The sequence below is a fragment of the Schistocerca serialis genome, chromosome 5 (assembly GCF_023864345.2).
Source record: "Schistocerca serialis cubense isolate TAMUIC-IGC-003099 chromosome 5, iqSchSeri2.2, whole genome shotgun sequence".
NCBI lineage: Eukaryota > Metazoa > Arthropoda > Insecta > Orthoptera > Acrididae > Schistocerca > Schistocerca serialis.
The window spans coordinates 666,393,528-666,413,629 of NC_064642.1; positions in this window are offsets into that span (position 1 = coordinate 666,393,528).

Here is a 20,102-nt window from a genome sequence, read left to right on the forward strand (position 1 = left end):
TAAGAGATGCTAAAACTCTCACTAAAAGATTTATGTGTTTATTTAAACCGCGCTCTATTTGAGATTGGAACGGTAGAAAATAGCTTAAGGATGGTTCGTAGAACCCACTGCCCAGCACTAATCGTGAATTGCAGAATAATCACGTGGATGCAGAAGTCTGGTCTGCCATCTTAGACCACAATATGAGAATCTAATGTAACTGACTTTGTCCTAAAGGCCACAATCTTGGATTGTATACGAAGGACAAATGGACTATATCAGTCATCTTGGATTTTCTGGGTTTCCCGCCATTTTGCACACAGACAAACTTGCTTGTGAATAGGAGCTGGCAATGACCACATTGCATGATGACATCACTGATGTCTCTGATGACATCAAAAATCTGCCAACAGTGCAGACTGTCGCAAAACGAACTCAGTCGGAGTGGCTTCTACTACACAGTCTAAAATGTACCAGTTTTCGATTATGTGGCAGTATTTAAGGAGTCTCTAGACTTGAAGATTATATACAACGTTTTCTGAGAACCACCATCCTCAGTTCGATGTCCAATGATGAATCAGAGTGAATTCTCAGCGAGATAGTAGGACTGACAACATAAAACCCCTGATGAAAACTGACGAACATCATATTCAATACCTCAGGAATTAACAGTTTACTACTTTACCACATACAATACACCACAATTAAAAATGCAGCAAAATACAGAAGATATTCCCCCATGACCCATGGACCTTGCCGTTTGTGGGGAGGTTTGCGTGCCTCAACGATACAGATAGCTGTACCGTAGGTGCAACCACAATGGAGGGGTATCTGTTGCTAGGCCAGACAAACGTGTGGTTCCTGAAGAGGGGCAGCAGCCTTTTCGGTAGTTGCGGAGGCAACAGTCTGGATGATTGACTGATCTGGCCTTGTAACACTAACCCAAATGGCCTTGCTGTTCTGGTACTGCGAACGGCTGAGAGCAAGGGGAAACTACAGCCTTAATTTTACCCTAGGGCATGCAGCTTTACTGTATGATTAAATGATAATGGCGTCGTCTTCGGTAACATACTCCGGAGGTAAAATAGTCCTCCACTCGGATCTCCGGGCGGGGACTACTCAAGAGGGCGTCGTTATCACGGAAAGAAAAATGGCTTTCTACGGATCGGAGCGTGGAATGTCAGATCCCTTAATCGGGCTGGTAGGTTAGAAAATTTAAAAAGGGGAATGGATAGGTTAAAGTTAGATGTAGTGGGAATTAGTGAAGTTCGGTGGTAGGAGGAACAAGACTTTTGGTCAGGTGAATACAGGGTTATAAATACAAAATCAAATTGGAGTAATGCAGGAGTAGGTTTAATAATGAATAAAAAAATAGGAGAACGTGTAAGCTACTACAAACAGAATATTGAACCCATTATTGTCGCTAAGATAGACACGAAGCCCACGCCTACTACTGTAGTACAACGTTATATGCCAAATAGCTTTGCAGATGTTGAAGAAACTGAAAAAATGTATGATAAGATAAAAGAAATTATTCAGATAGTGAAGGGAGACGAAAATTTAAGTCATGGGTGACTGGAATTCGAGAGTAGGAAAAGGGAGAGAAGGAAACATAGTAGGTGAATATGGACTGGGGCTAAGAAATGAAAGAGGAAGCCGCCTGGTAGAATTTTGCACAGAGCATAACTTAATCATAGCTAACACTTGGTTCAAGAATCATGAAAGAAGGTTATATACATGGAAAAACCCTGGAGATACTAAAAGCTATCAGATAGATTATAGAATGGTAAAACAGAGATTTAGGAAACAGGTTTTAAATTGTAAGACATTTCCAGGGGCAGTTGAGGGCTCTGACCATAATCTGTTGGTCATGAACTGTAGGTTAAAACTGAAGAAACTGCTAAAAGGTGGGAATTTAGGGAGGTGGGACCTGGATAAACTGAATGAACCAGAGGTTGTACAGAGTTTCAGGGCGAGCGTAAGGGAACAATTGACAGGAATTAGGGAAAGAAATACAGTAGAAGAGGAATGGGTAACTTTGAGGGATGAAATAGTGAAGGTAGCAGAGGGTCAAATAAGTAAAAACACGAAGGCTAGTAGAAACCCTTGGGTAACAGAAGAAATATTGAATTTAATTGATGAAAGGAGAAAATATAAAAGTGCAGTGAATGAAGAAGGCAAAAAGGAATACAAACGTTTCAAACATGCGATCGACAAAAAGTGCCAAATGGCTAAGCACGGATGGCTAGAAGACAAATGTAAGGATGTACAGGCTTATCTCACTAGGGGTAAGATAGATACTGCCTACACGAAAATTAAAGCGACCTTGGGAGAAAGGAGAACCACTTGCATGAATATCAAGAGCTTTGATGGAGACCCAGTTCTAAGCAAAGAAGGGAAAGCAGAAAGTTGGAAGGAGTATGTAGAGGTTCTATACAAGGGCGATGTATGTGAGGACAATATTATGGAAGTGGAAGAGAATGTAGATGAGGATGAAATGGGAGATGCGATACTGTGTGAAGAGGTTGACAGAGCACTGAAAGACCTGAAACGAAACAAGGCCCCCGCAGTAGACAGCATTCCATTAGAACTACTGAGAGCCTTGGGAGAGCCAGTCCTGACTAAACTCTACCATATCGATAGCAAGATCTATGAGACAGGCGAAATACCCTCAGATTTCAAGAAGAATATAGTAATTCCAATCCCAATGAAAGCAGGTGTTGACAGATGTGAAAATTACTGAACTATCAGTTTAATAAGTCACAGCTGCAAAGTACTAACGCGATTTCTTTACAGACTAATGGAAAAACTGATAGAACCCGACCTCGGGAAAGAACAGTTTGGATACCGTAGAAATGTTGGAACACGTGACGCAATACTGACCCTATGACTTACCTTAGAAAATAGATTAAGGAAAGGCAAACCTACGTTTCTAACATTTGTAGACTTAGAGAAAACTTTTGTCAATGTTGATAGGAATACCCTCTTTCAAATTCTGAAGGTCGCAGGGGTGAAATACAGAGAGCGAAAGGCTATTTACAATTTGTGCAGAAACCAGATGGCAGTTATAAGAGTCAGGGACGTGAAATTGAAGCAGTGGTTGGGAAGGGCGTGAGACAGGGTTGTAGCCTCTCCACGATGTTATTCAATCTGTATATTGAGCAAGCAATAAAGGAAGTAAAAGGAAAGTTCGGAGTAGGTATTAAAATCCATGGAGAAGAAATAAAAACTTTGAGGTTCGCCGATGACATAGTAATTCTGTCAGAGACAGCAAAGGACTCGGAAGAGCAGTTGAACGGAATGGACAGTGTCTTGAAATGAGGGTATAAGATGAACATCATCAAAAGCAAAACGAAGATAATGGAATGTAGTCGAATGAAGTCTGGTGATGCTGAGGGAATTAGATTAGGAAGTGAGACACTTAAATTAGTGAAGGTGTTTTGCTATTTGGTGAGCAAAATAACTGATGATGATCGAAGTAAAGTGTATATAAAATGTAGACTGGCAATGGCAAGGAAAGCGTTTCTGAAGAAGAAAAATTTGTTAATATCGAGTATAGATTTAAGCGTCAGGAAATCGTTTCTGAAACTAGTTTTATGGAGTGTACCCATGTATGGTCGTGAAACGTCGACGATAAATAATTTAGACAAGAAGAGAATAGAAGCTTTCGAAATGTGGTGCTACAGAAGAATGCTCAAGATTATATGAGTAGATCACATAACTAATGGGGAAGTATTGAATAGAATTGGGGAGAAGAGGAGCTTGTGGCACAACTTGACTAGAGGAAGGGATCGGTTGGTAGGACATGTTCTGAGACATCGAGGGATCACCAGTTTAGTACTGGAGGGCAGTGTGCAGGGTAAAAATCGTAGTGGGATACCAAGAGATAAATACACTAAGCAGATTCGGAAGGATGTAGGTTGCAGTAGGTACTGGGATATGAAGAAACTTGCACAGGATACAGTCGCATGGAGAGGTGCATCAAACCAGTCTCGGGGCTGAAGACCACAACAACAACATTCGACATAACGCACAATGGCAATTCTAAACAGCTGAACAAAAGCAAACTAGTTCAAAAACGTTTTCATCATCTTCGTCGTCTAGAATAAATAGTATTTTCAGCCTGTTCTGCTTCAGACTTGCTCACGTGATGTCTTACACGTCGTCCAACGTTCCGCCTGACGAATTGGTTGCATTGTGTTACAGCTCTAGTTATCCTCACATTAGACTTGAGCTGGACTTGGCCTTTCCAGTTTAGTCACTATTTTTCGGTAATACTTTTGTAATGGGTTCAACATTTCGTTCTTGTCTAGTACTGATTATTTAATTTATGGGGTCGAACAATGAATATCACCCCATAAAGGGTAGGACCTTCATTTCTCGTGATTCGATTCATTGTAATCGATCAGATGTTAGGGTAAACATTCGTTAACATACACCAATAAAATCAGTGCTATTGTTTTGAAAACTGTAACTAACGATTCTTTCATTATGCTCAGGTTATCCAGATTTCCAGCAATTTATAACACTCTTTGCGAGTGCGTTTGGAGTTACGTGGACCAGGCTATATGGACGGTTCCCATTTCTGTGTCGATCATCAAAGTCACCATAAATACAGGATTTTTGATGGATCAGCTGCGGCTGAGGACAGCCCGTTAGATACGTACAAAATTTATTTGAACTAACAAGAATACCGGCTCACACACCAAAGTATACCATCTCTGTGATCAGAAAAGCAATTGAAAGTAGAATTTGTGAAAACTATTTCAATAGACAAACCGGTATGCACTTGGTAATGCATGGAAGCATGCACGTGACAAGCAACGCTAGATTGGACACAGAGGACGTCACATCTATATGAGCCATCATGATGTAATCCAGCCAAATGAATGTGGTTCTGTTTTAGTCCCTGAATTAGGCGGTGGAGGATATCAACGAAAGCTTGGAATCGGTTTTCCCCTCTAATATTTCGTATTTCTTATTTCTTTCTTTACTACGGCAGATTTACGTTTGTAATATACTCTGTAAGTCAAATTATTAGCTAATGACATATTTTTTAAATACGGCTTCAGTTTATCGTCTACTAATTTGCTAATACGGCCATTCGAAATCGTTAAGCCCCTCTTAGAATACTTTTTTATACTGAATCCTATTGCTGCAGTGGCTGCGTACGTTAGAATTGCTTAAATAACATTTCATTCTCCGTTTATATTGTCATGTAAAAGTTTTGTTAGACATCTCCCGTTTTGTCTTCTTATGTTAGTCCGAGATTACATTCTTGGAGTAGGTGCATGTTATAAGTTCTTATATCTGATTTTCTATTTATGTGTGGTTTCTTCCATATTTTTCTTAAAAAAAGGTGTCATTAAAAAATTCACCACGAATAATGAAACCAACTCTTGTGGATTCCAGAGCACAATACCCTCATTCATAAGGAAATACCGGACAAATTACAGACGTGAGCAATGAACTGAAGATGATAATATAAACGATTACAAAGAAAACTTAGTCAGTGAGAAATCCACAAACGCATCCATAACGCAGTGGGATCGACCAAGAACCAAGATTTCAAAAAGAGTGCTTCATTGCCAGTTGCAGTTCGAAACCGTCTTATCTCTGATGGTTCATATCAACGATAACATGCATATACTTCAGTGACGGCATGCTTTGAAACCAGGTGCTTGAAATAGGACTGAAAGATTCTCCTGTATGTGGCTTATGCTATGAAGAAAAAGGCGTGAACTATCCACTGCTACCGTAAGCGGGATAAAAAACAAAAGACTTTTATCAGAACTTTCATTCACGCAAGGCTAAGCTTCCAACATGTGCGCGTTGTTGGCATCATCACATAGAAGTGAACCATTAATAAATCTGATGTTCAACCACAGCAATAAATTTGATCTCGATGTAGGTTGTAAATTATGTATGGATGTTTTTATACTCCTTTTTTATTATTATACTATTACTTCGTTAGTGTTTCCTGGTTGTGTCATGTATCAATCAATTATTCATATCCTATGTGTATTTGTAAATAGTAATTAACGAACTAAATAGCAAAATAACCATTAAGAAAGATTGTACTAAAGAGTATGACTTTATGGCGATGAGCAATCGAAAATAAAGAACAAAAGATAAAGTTTCCATAACATCGAATCTTAAGAGTTCTCCATTAATCAAATTACGGTTTCCACTCAGACTAATTAAACTGACGTGTAATATTTATACGAAGTAGAGCCCATTAAGAAGCAGCTTTTCCTCTGCAAACGTTCAGTGCGTAGGGAACTTTCTTGTTACGACATTGGTTGCCTTCTGAGCTCTAATTTTTAGCACCTTCAGTAAATATCTAAATGTATTAATTTGCGTTGTAGTTCCCATTTCTAATCGTATCAGTGACAGTACCCCGAAACTTTCTTCCGACATGATAAATGAGATGGATGGCTACACTTTCTTCACAGCTATGAAACCACTCTATTACCTTAGTAAACCGTTTGGTTTGGCACCTTTCACGATAAATCGACATTCAAACAAATTTTCGACTTCTCCTTATGATAGCATATACTCGGTGTTCGTGCTTACATTAGAGGTCACAATGATCATTTTTATGGTAAATGAACGGTTACGTTCAGTCCACTTGATGGCCACCGTAAAATTAAGTGACATAGCTGAGTTTGTGCTAACTACCTCTTCCGCCATCCTGACGCTCATCTATCTATGTTTCTTATCTCTCAAAAATCTTATCCAAATTCTAAACAAGATCCTTGAGATTGATAGGCTAATTATGCCAAATCCAAGCGATGAGTACAAAAAAGTGTTCAAAAAACAAGTGGCACAAGTACTTACACTTGTTCAGGTGCTTATTACTTTGTTTACCGCTGATGCAATTTTATGGGGAAGGGTCGACAAACAGTATATCTTCCATTATGCCAGTGTTTATCCGTTCTACGCAGTAGTTGCAATTGCTTGTGCCCAGTTCTTCTACTTGGTGCTATGGTTGAGGAAACGCGTGTGTCAGGTGAATGAAAGACTTCTCGCCGTATTGCAGCGGAGGCAGGTTTCGGTGGCGCTATGTCCGCCGCTGCACAACCTGCAAGTGGCTGCTGCACTCGGAAGAGCACAGTATGAGGTCAGTACTGAAGGCGACAGTGTGAGTTACCTTCAGGCATGCATCGCATCTGCGAACTTGTTAATACATCTATTGACAGCCTTTGCTGCACTTCCGTATATTTCACACTATTGACAAGTAAACAGGGGGGGGGGGGCGGAAGGGAAGTAAAATTTGTAGGTATGGCACTCCCCTGTTTACATTAATTTGACTATCTTTATAGCTACATATACATGCTTTGAAATAACTGTGGTTTACATATTGTCACAGTTTTCGCCTTGTTCCAGTGAATCATTATGGGTTATCTGAAACATAGGTACTTGTTTACTCTCAATTTTTTTATGTTTCGTTTTCTGTAACAGTATATTGTTTCTTGTGATTCGTGTGTATATGTGTGTGTGTGTGTGTGTGTGTGTGTGTGTGTGTGTGTGTGTGTGTGTGTGTGTGTGCGCGCTTGTGTGTGTGTGAAATGTGTAGGAAGTTTGTTTGGTGGTTATGTGTTGTTTACATTTAACTTTTCCCTAATGTGATGAAGTGTTACAAATCCCAGTGAAAGTATTTCTCAGTGTTGTCTTGAGACAGTGCGTAAGTCGAACATGAACTCTCTGATACCCCACTTTTAGAAATTTAGATGACTATACTCTTAGTAATACCAGTTAAGCTGCGTTTGATTAGGGAGAAGAAAGTGGTCTGTTTGTCTGTGATATATGTGAAACACCATCTCAGTATTGCCTCTTTGTTTCACATACATATAAAAACAGAAATCAAATAGCTTATGAGTTGATTGCTTATAACTCAGATTATAAGTACTTTTCACCATAAAATCTCGGAAAAGATGTGTTGTCTGAAATATCACTGGTGCACGAAATTTTCATCTAAATCTTCAGATAAGCCCGGAAAGGAGACGTAACACAAACTCTATTAAAGTTTCGGGTATATATGATCACAACACAGGTACATGATATGTTGAAACAAAAAGATGGGAAAACTAAACATCACAGTCATACATGCAGTAAGGTTTCGTTCTCAGAACGTATTGTTGCAAAATGTAAAAGCTGTGTCAGTAAGGCAGAAGGCACTGAATAAATAATATTTCCCTCATATTCAACATTTAAGCTATCTAAACATTGACACCGAAATTATTATTGATCGTGGTTTGGCAGTGTGACTGAAAAATAAAAACTTTTCCTGAAATTCAAGAAAATAATGGAGTTATGGTAAAATAATAACCATTTGTAATTGGTAAATGTTGTCAAGTTTCATTAGGAAAGTTTTAAGCAAAATTTGGGAAAACGTATTTTTTAGAACTAAACAGATATTTTGGTGTTACATCAACTGTACCATATTAATAACTCAAAGAAGAAGGAAGTCAGTAATCAGTCACGATTGAGTCTGTAATGTGCTACAGATATAGATTTCACCTACTGTAAAGGCTACATCTTTACATATGATGTGTTGACACCAATAATGTTCAGTTACTTTATAAGGGTAACGAAAGGTTTATGTCTAACTGTAAGTTGCTTTCGTTGTTAGACATTCTTTGTGGGTGCATTGTTATTTGACAGATATTTGCTCTGTGTTATATCATTTTCACCAACTTCCGTATCGAAGGTGGTTGTCGTTTTGACACGTTGGACTTTTTGATTTTGTTCATGCCTAACTTGTCAACAGGTTGTCCATTTTTATAATTTTTGGTGTTTTTGATGTAAGTTGCATCAAGGATGTTCCCATATCATCGAGAGTTGGCAATGGTTCTAGTAGAAACTGATGCTACTTTTACCTTTTCCACAGGCTGAGATGCAAAACACATATCTGCTGATAATTTGTCACACAAGAACGTTCAACTTCGTACTGCTGTAACGTGCGAAGGAATGATTTCAAGTCACTAAATGTGTCCTCTATCAGATGTTTCGCAGCAATATTTATTAAGAACTTTCATTTATCCCATGAAGTTATGCTAATGAGCATTAGTTTGATTTAAAAGTTGCTCGTGTACGAAACTGACTCAGTAGTTCGTTGCTCAGGAAGCTCACGTTTTTCACTAAGTGCACTGGGCACACTCTTCCATGTTTAATTTCTCAGAGTAACCTAAAAGTTACAAAGTTGTGCTGTCCTAAAGAAATCCTTTGTCATCTCATGAAGTTACTTTTTACGCAAAGTTTAACTGCTTGATTTCATTACATATTAATTCATACCTTTCTCATGTGTTCTATTTCATATGAGGGCTTATTTTTTTGATATACATTAGGGTCTAGTTCCCCTGGCGTTGTAGAGCACATATCCTTCTATACTTATCCAGTATCAAGGCCGGTAATGCAAAAATCATCGAGACTCCCGATTGCTGTTAAGGATGAACTGTCTACATATATAACTAAGTTTGTACAGAGCCCTCAGAGCGCTGGTCCTACTCGTCCCTAGCCAGTTTTTTATAACTCTAGGTGTTTTATTTCCCAGCTTAAGTATAGATTTAAGTGTCAGGAAGCCGTTTGTGAAAATATTTGTATGTGGTGTAGCCATGTATGGAAGTGAAACATGGACGATAAGTAGTTTTGATAAGAAAAGAATAAAAGCTTTTGAAATGTGGTGCTACAGAAGAATGCTGATGATTAGATGGATAGATCACATAACTAATGAGGAATTGAATAGGACTGGGGAGAAGGGAAGTTTGTGGCACAACTTGACTAGAAGAAGGGATCGGTTAGTAGGACATGTTCTGAGGCATCTAGGGATCACCAATTTAGTATTGGAGGGCAGCGTGGAGGGTTAAAAATCGAAGAGGGAGACCAAGACATGAATACACTAAACAGATTCAAAAGGATGAAGGTTTCAGTGACCTAGTAGATTGTGTCGGAAGTTCCATGCGGCTTTTCGCGGATGATGCTGTAGTATACAGAGAAGTTGCAGCATTAGAAAATTGCAACGAAATGCAAGAAGATCTTCAGCCGATAGGCACTTGGTGCAGGGAGTGGCAACTGACCCTTAACATAGACAAATGTAATGTATTGCGAATACATAGAAAGAAGGATCCTTTATTGTACGATTATATGATAGCGGAACAAACACTGGTAGGAGTTACTTCTGAGAAATATCTGGGAGTATGCGAGCGGAACGATTTGAAGTGGAATCATCATATAACATTAATTATTGGTGAGGCGGGTACCAGGTTGAGTTTCATTGGGAGAGTCCTTAGAAAATGTAGTCCATTTACAAAAAAAGATGTGGCTTACAAAACACTTGTTCGACCTATACATGAGTATTGCTCATCCGTGTGGGATCCGTAGCAGGTAGGGTTGACAGAGGAGATAGAGGTGATCCAAAGAAGAGCGGCGCGCTTCGTCACAGTGTTATATGGTAATAGTGAAAGCGTTACAGAGATGTTTAGCACACTCAAGTGGGAGACTCTGCAAGAAAGGCGCTCTGCATCGCGGTGTAGCTTGCTCGCCAGGTTTCGAGAGGGTGCGTTTCTGGATGAAGTACCGAATATATTGCTTTCCCCTACTTATACCTCCCGAGAAGATCACGAATGTAAGATTAGAGAGATTCGAGCGCGCACGGCCGTCGTTGTTCCCGCGAACATACGCGACTGGTACAGGAAAGGGAGGTAATGACAGTGGCACGTAAAGTGTCCTCCGCCACACACCGTTGGGTGGCTTTCGGAGTATAAATGTAGATGTACTGGGAGATGAAGAAGCTTCAACAGGATAGAGTAGCATGGAGAGCTGCGTCAAACCAGTCTCAGCACTGAAGACCACAACTACAAAAACAACAAGCCCCTGCTGACCAGAAAATTAGCATGGCTACCACTCCGCCCTCTCAGAGCCATGTTATTTAAATCGACATGAACTGACACAAATTTGACTGCTTATGGCGTGAACGGCATTTGATATATAAACAGTTTAAAAGTAATTTTACATATTTAAAGTTAACTGTTTAAAAACGCACAATTTCTATACTTTTACTAATGGTTCTGCAGATAATAGCAGAAAGTTCCCAAAATGGAAGTTTTTTGACTTTTTCTACCTTCCATCCTTCCCATGCATAACCACATGTTCTCCATTTCTTAGCTGTGGTTTCGAAGCTTTTCCTGGATCCACTGCTACTAATGAACTTCTTGACTTCCATACACCTATTTCCTTTCTCAAATTGATGGCGAAATTTATTGGTAGCCAGCATCGTCCAACATTCACCATGTTGAAGAAAGCCTCCAAAGGCCAGCTCATTGTTTTTCTTATCACACTGTAGCACCACATCTTCTGGCCCCTGGTGTAACGTCATTCTTTGTGGAATAGTATTTCTAAATACCTTAAAACTACTTGGGATGATAACACCATTGATTGGTCATTAAGAGAGAAAGGCGTTGTAACAACTTTGTTTTTCTTAGGAACAGAAGAGGTTATCATCACATCTGGTTGATAACCAAATAACATAGGCTGCACTTCATATCCTTTAGGTGTAATAAATCAGCTGGCAGTTCGGCTTTGATTTTCGGATAGTACCGACCTGTGTCAGAACTTTTGACGAAAAATAATGAGCTAAATAGCGAAAAGTAAAAAAATTATCACAGGTGCTATTACAACCATACTTTTTAGGTTGCATCATCAGGGTTTTCACAGTCTCTCCAAGTGACACGGCTCTGGTTTCTTCCTTCTTACTCAAATATACTTCATCTTCCAACAGTAAGTTGTCGGTCTGTCACAAATTGCCCCGAATGTTATTCTGTATCTACCAGGTTTTAATGGGATGTACTGTCGAAATCGAGAATAAATGGTTCATTCACAGTCATGCACTATACTGGAATGTAGGCATCCAAATGGGTAATTTCCCACATTTAAAGAAGTTCTCTAATTGGTTCCAGTTATTCACTTGATCTATGTTTACGTTGGGTTGCTGTAGTGCCAAAGCGCAACACCTTCAGGATAGCATGGAAGCGGATGCGAGACATAAGTTCACCGAAATGTCATTCTCAACACTCCAAAGCTCACTGATATCTCCATTTCCTAAACTGTAAACTCCAGACAGGATCAGAACACCCATATCCATATGACCCAGTGCTAACAAACGCTTCAACTTTCCTTATTGAGCCGAGCTGTTCTAGGCATTTCAGTCTGGAACAGCACGACCGCTACAGTCACAGGTTCTAATCCTGCCTTGGGCATGGATGTGTGTGATGTCCTTAGGTTAGTTAGGTTTAAGTAGATCTAAGTTCTAGGGGACTGATGACCTCAGATGTTAACTCCTGTAGTGCTGAGAGCCATTTGAACCACTGTTATCCTTATTGGTAAACATACACATTTTGTCAATGAGGGCACATCAAACACCAACATAAAACCAAATTCTTCATTCTCAGCCTTTTTTTTCCCACCCAGCAAAAATTCCATCCTGAGGAGCTGTAACGAATATTTCAGCCTCATTACAAGGAAAAATAGGTCACACACGCCAGAATTTGCACTAAATTGTCCTTCTCCGTCTTCATAAAGGATTACTTCTAGATCATCGTGTAGTTTCAAGTTTTCAGCGGTATCTACCTCATTATCATCATTACTAGTTGATTTACGTTTACTAGACGAGTTTTCAGAATCAGAAGACTGCTCCAGTAATTCCATGATATTCTCATTTGATATTCCTCTTCTCTGTAACATTCTCAGTTTGTAGAACAAGCAACTGTTATGTCACAGTGCACCAAAAAAAATATGGGCATATCACAATGGGGACTGTTAAACACAGAAAGGAAAACAGCGAGAGTCAGCAATCGAAAATGATGTAACAAATGCGAGGAGAAGGACATCTGGTTGTTGAAAACTTGTTTCTAACGGCACTGGCCTATAAGATCGGTACAAGGAGAAACGTGCACCAGCACTTTAAAATAAAGCCATAGGTAATTTTTTGTAACTTTTTCAGAATTATAAATAACTTGACAGATTAAGAAAACTTATAAAATTTCATTATAATACAGTGTGTAGTTACTAAGAGGGAAGATATTTAACAAAACGGACCGACCTCTGAGTTCCGATGGAGGTAAAGGATTAGCTGTTAACGATAACATAATATTCTTCTTCATTTCTTGGATGGTATGCTGAGTATTATGCTGCCACGTTCAGGTTTTTAATAACATACTATGTCTTCACATCTACTCCTTGACAATTCCAACAGCATTATTGCCTGTCATTCACAAATTTTAAACAGAGATCTAAAACCAGAATTTCTGTCTTGTGGACAAAAGTTCAACATTGTCTTGTTATGTTGAATTCATGGTTTACAATCGACTGATTAACAATGAAAAATAAGAAAGCTGCCATCATATGAGCGTGATTTCATCTGTAAATGCCATTTCACGTTTTTGTAGAGTATGTACCTGTCGACATAATAGAACATCGTCTTCACGAGATGTTTTGTACCAGTCACTACAGATGATGAGGCTCTCCTGCTAATGGTATTACCCGAGTTAGTAAGCAGCAATCGATCAAGTACAAAGAGACCTCTTCACCATAGCAAAATAATGTGGGGTATGTCGTGCTTACTAGTGTCGTATGTAGACAGATTTCCAGTGATATGTTTGGAATAATCCATCCCATAAGATTATACGTTTTCCCATGTTCCTTTGTTTTCCTGCTGTTACTTCCAGTCACGGTGCTACAGAAGTACATGCAGTGAGGCAGCTGCTTGGCAATCACATACATTTGTCATATTGTCACTACATGCTGGCATGATTCTGGTACCCCACAGCCATTTTCCCTCGTGATGTACGGTTACTTCAGGATTTCAGTAGCCTCTACTATTTCCCATTTACGCATTCTGCTGTGTGTAGAACGATGTCGATCAGGCTTTCTTGGTTAGCACCATTGCTTGGATCTTGCCACAGGCGAATGTGGTTTCTCTCCCAAGCAAGTGCTCATCTGCGCACACGTGGTGGCATAAGGGACACTCATGGTCAGCACGTGATTTAAGAGAAGAATTTTGCTATTATGCTTTACACATGCTTAGACTGATTATGTACAGTGTCAGCCACAGCCAGCAGAGTGCTGAGAGAGGAATTTGTGCTCAACGACCCGCCTGGAAATGAAGAGAAGGTTATTTATCTGCCGGCTTACATGCAAGAAATTATTGTGAGTCTGCTGAGACGAGCCATTTGGAGATACAATAAAATGTGACTGACGAAATTAATGACGTTTATATCATGTTTGGGGTACATTCCACCCATGCATTATTCTGAGGCCACATTGTGTTTATTTCATTTAATAAATACTGTCATCATTTAGGGTCAACAGCAAATGCAGTTAATAAATATTCAGGTAATCAATATAGTTATTAATAACTGATACTTTTTATTACCCTCCACCCACACCCCAGGTTTTTATGTGTGCTGTATAATCTCATGCAACTTGTACCAAAGTATGTTCAAAGTGTACAGCTGTCTTGCTACATATCACTCGTATTGTCTTTGTCGACATACAAAATTTGGAATTGGTTATCTTCATGGGGACCCACAGTATAAAATGTTTGTTTTGTAGCGCTACGGAGGTCGTGTGGGATAAAGAATTCTACTTTCTGTAGTATGAGTAAGGGAACCTATGCCACCCCTTACTTGTTTCTTACAGACAGCACATTCATAATACGAAGCTGTTTGATGTCAGGTATTCAGGGATACCTTGCACGTTGTAGTTGCTGGTGGACTGAGGCTCCAGTACCAAGTTCTGTGTGCTAGTGCTATTGTCACTTGTAGCATCATGGTACTTACAAGAGATACTTGGCCTTTAATTATTCTCTTTACAGTAATTGTTACATAATTGGTGTGAATTGGTGGAGTGTATGCAAATTTAACAATGATGTTTTTTACTCAGTGGTGCTCCTTGCTTTCCACGCTACCTTGTGTCCCTTGATACAATACCGACTTTTTTAACGAAGTTTAATGAAACCGTTTGTGAAGTGTCCCATTGTCCCAGGTTGTTCGAGTACTGTTATTCAAAAATTAAATTGTTCACTGTCCCAGTTTGTAGTTTCACGCTATGATAGTGGTTATGGTACAAAATATTAGATTAAATATTCTCTCTCTGCCATTGTTTTAATTTTGCAGATAATGTTTTCATTAATTTAATTATTCTAACTTATCCTTAAGGACAAGATGGAATTGTAGTACTATCAATAAATGAGTAATTGTTCTACTGTTCACTAAATCACATATTTATATATTTGGTTTGACCAAACCTGCGTGCTACAATATCCACAGCTGCTTTACCATTCATTCGTTAATCTTGAAACTTGATAGATGGTCCACAATCGCGATGGTTGTTCATCGAACTCATCTGTTGTGCTGATCTAACCGACCAGCCATCAATACTTCCTCAACATAGACTGCTCCACACTCACACTGAAAACTCTCTGGTATCTACAACACGCTGGAGCCAGGGACCACTCTTGAATAAAGGTCTGAAGTCCCCTCATCGAAATATATTGTTTATTTGATCAGTGGTGCTCTTGACATAAGGTATAGGTTCCTCTGAGCCCTCTTTTAGCGCCAGCCGAAGGGGCCGTTCGGTTCTAGGTTTTGCAGTCTGAAACCGCGTGACCGCTAAGGTCGCAGATTCGAATCCCGCCTCGGGCATGGATGTGTGTGCTGCCCTTAGGTTTGTTACGTTTAACTAGTTCTAAGTTCTATGGGACTAATGACCTTAGAAGTTGAGTCCCATAGTGCTCAGAGTCATTTGAACCGTTTGTACCCTCTCTTAGTATTTCATTCTGATTTCACCCTTCTCCGAGTTGATCATCTTATACCTTTAGGGTCGTAACAATTGACATGAAAGATGTTCCACAGCTCTCTCTATTCTATTTCCATATTGTTTTATCACACATTACTTGGCCTCAGCCTGTCACCGTTTGTCACATGGAATACTTTTGAGCTGGATAGTGATAGGTTTCGTTGCATCTTTACCGGTTAGTGTGGGTAGTTTAATGCTGCTCCTTGTGACCCAATTGGACATTCGAATACCTGTAGACATCAACGTCCACAAACATAACTGTAGTGTAACTTTCATTTTCTAGTGCTAAACTGTTTGTTCTTATCAAAGGTGTGAATATGTTGATGAAACTTATACAGCTCCGTTACTCTTTAGAAACAAATTATAAATGTGACCAATATATTGCAGCCAGCTGCACAGGTGGAACCATGTGGAACTCAAAGCAGTTCTCTGCAGTGCTTGCATGTTGATGTGAACTGCTATTGAAGAGGAGTTGGGGTCTCATTACCATACTGCCTGCTTGTCCTTAATATTCACTATGTCAGCTGAAATAGTATTACGAAAAACGTAATTGTATTTGATCAGAGATATTAGGTGGTACACGTTCTTGAATGATGTTACCACTATCTAGTGTTGGTGTATTGGTGATGAGTCTCTATGTCAAAGCTAACAAACGCCTCATTCTATTGTTCCTGTATACGACAAAAGAAGTAAAGCGAATCCATCGCATACCATGCTGTGCATCTCAGGAGGAAACCAGGTACTTCACCAGGACGAGCCCTCTTCATAAACTTCGTAATTAAATCCATCTGAAGCTCAGTTTCGACGTTGGTTATTATCCATTACCACAATGGTGGTTCCTTCATCAATCTACAGAATGATTTTGTCCCGGAAGTGCTTCTGTGGTGTGATTTTTTTCCTGACAGATGCGTATTTGTAGGATTATGATTGTTTCTTGACTTATCTTTTCGGCTTTGACTTAAGAAACCTATTAAACAACCACTATAACTTACTGAATACTTTCTTCCGAAGAGATCCTAGTAAACCATAGTGCCAAACGAATTTTAATGTTTGAAACATAGTGGATTTGTTGTATAGCCAAAGAGCTGGCAACCTATTTGTGACAGAAGGAATAACATCCTGATCACCAAACGACAAATGGGTTTAAGGTTCCCACGCTTACCTGTACTCAAATGAATCAGATGACTTGATATTGTGAGTGAGATCGAATTTCTGGCCGCCATTACCAACTTTTGTATTGTGCACCACACCTGCTGCCTTCTTTATAGAGAGAAACGTAACGTAGAGCTATCAATAACACTTCTCGTATTTGTGTCGTCCTATTCAAATGATATATTAGGATCATGCACTTCCTTAACCTGTAATGCTTAAAATGTTCGTTTTAAGCATTTTCCTGTTAAAAATTCAAGGGGAAAATGTAAATGAACAATTCGCACAGTGCAGGCAACCAACTTTCACTCTATCTCGAGAAGTTCTTCCCTTTCTCTCTCCAGGCTAACCTTTCATTATCAGACAAAAATAGACATTTGGCTGACTTTCAATGTGAATGGAAATGTCACTTAGAGGAAGTACAGTCAGTCTTATGACGAAGATTCCACATTCGTTATTAAGCTTGGTTCACGATGTAGGTAATGTTAGCGTCAAAATTTACACAAACAACTTTCGGAAACATCATGCACACAGCAGATTGCTATCCACTTAACTCTTCAATGCAAGCTCGGTAAGGGCTTCTGTTGAAATTTCGAGAACTTACCTTCACCGAGGAGTCAGGCAGTATATTGCTCACTCCCACGTATATCTCGCAAAGAGTCCACAACCATAAAATCAGAGAGATTAGAGCCCACACAGTGGCATACCGACAATCTTTCTTTCCACGATCAATACGAGACTGGAATAGAAGATAAAACCATAGAGGTACTCAAGGTACCCTCCACCACACACCTTCAGTTGGCTTGTGGAGTATGGATTTCGGTTAACATGTAGATTAATGCCTGTGCGACTTGGTTATTGTAGCCGTCGGCGGCGCAGTGTTCCTGGGTACAAGTCTTTGAAAGCATTAGACATTGACCTTGGTGGGCAATTCAATTATCAGCAACTTACTGGTGGTCCAAATATGTTCCGTAGACTTAGAATGCCATTGACATGCGATGTTTCTGCGGTCTCTGGAGGCAGTACGTGGCTTACCTTGACTGTTATATTGAGGAACCATGCAGACTATGGTGGCCTTGAAGTCTTCCCTGATGCAAACGTTATTTCTTGGAAGACAAGACGTGGAAAAAGCGGAGAGCAAAGGCCTACTAGCTGAGGTTACCTATGGTACTTTGGTTCCAGATGAGCCCTTTAATTTGTCTACAAGAAGAAAGAAGAAGCTAAATGCAGACAAGTATCTGTTTATACGGGCTAAAGCAGGCAACAACAATTGCTACTTTTCCAAAATTTCATGCTGTATGTAGTAACCACCTAGAGGCACTCAAAATTGGCTATAACACCATTTAAAAGTGTAGTTAAGGTTAAATGTCAGTGTATATTTTAATTTCCCTATTTCTCCGATTTATTTAAGAAATGTACAGCATAAATTAGTTAGTACAGATAGTTGTGGTTGAATATGAGGTATTAATTTTTACTTATGAATGACTGGTTTCAGACATTCAAAGAGATCATCATCAGATGACAGTTGGAAAGTCACTCTGATAATGCTCTCTTTGGTAGATTATGTAAAAGTAAAATCTGTGGCTATGTGTACTAAGAAAATTATAATATAATAGATCTTTTTCTGGTGCAATAGTCTAAAATATTTTGTATACCATAAAATTCTCGTAGTTGCACATACCACATATGTTATACAGTGAGACGAATTTACAAGATTACGTATGATATAATGATATATAATAACAATAGTCTTCTTTAACAGCGTACTGGTGATACAGAAGAAGTTCAACAACTGCGGGAGATATATGATGAACTCTGTGATATTTCTAGTCTGGTAAACACTGCATATGGCTTCCCAATGCTCGCCTGTCTGGTTACAAATCTCATACACTGTGTCACCAACCTCAACTATACACTTTCTATCACTCTGAAATATAAGGTAAGACGATTAACCAATGTTCAGTGCCAGTTGACTCTTAATTCAGTCTAATAGTTATTTACCTCATTGTCATCTTCTATGCAATAAGTGTAACTTATTTATTATACACCATTTCGGAAGGCAGATCACTCATAAGCTGAGAAGTTAAGGTCTTGCCATTATTTAGGGCCTGGAAGAATTCTCTCGTGCAGATATAAATCATGAAAGTACGTGATTCAAGTGACGTTCTCCACCTTGCCCCACGTAACATGATTCGCTTCGTGTCATCTTACCAACAGCAACATTTTTATAATGTAACACAGTGAAATATTGCACAATACAAAACCATGCGATGCGGCAAAATGTTATGAAGAAGGTCATGAATTAAACATTTGCAATGAGAGTGGGAACAATAGTTACACCTAAATAATGTTTCCCCAAGCCAGAACGGAACAAAGGGTCGTGTATAATAAAAATTATGCTACCAGGAAAGAAAAAGAGTACACCTGGAAAGACAACATTAAATTTCATCCGTCGACGGCATAATCCACCTTGGTGAGAGTAAATCTGCTGATAATGGTTTAACCGCTCTCCACCTACACGTAGAATAGTGGAATAGCTACGAGAGTGCCATCTATGTCTTTCCATAATAGGGGTTGGTCATAGCCAAAAGGAGCAGACACATGAATCAGCATGCAACCATGCGAAGGAGACACGATGCTTCTTCTTACAGCCAACTGAGCGAGTTTGAAAGGGGTCCAATTGTGGCTCTCTGTGTGGTGTGATGATCCTTTCGGAGAATTGCCACACACGTTGGACGTGCTGCATCCGTTGTCCAACGGTGCTGGTATCAATATGCACTTGAACCGTCTCAGAGTCACAGCCTTGATTCTGGACGTCCAAGTTGTACAGACACATGCCATTATCTTCGTATTGTAAAGACAGCCGTGGCCAATTCTACAGCTACTACGGCACAGACAAGAGACCCTGTTAGCCCAGATGGTGTCAACAAAAAAATGGCTCAAATGGCTCTGAGCACTATGGGACATAACTTCTGAGGTGATCAGTCCCCTAGAAGTTGGAACTTCTTAAACCTAACTAACCTAATGACATCACACACATCCATGCCCGAGGCAGGATTCGAACCTCCGACTGAGCGGTCACTCCATTCCAGACTGAAGCGCCTAGAACCGCACGGCCA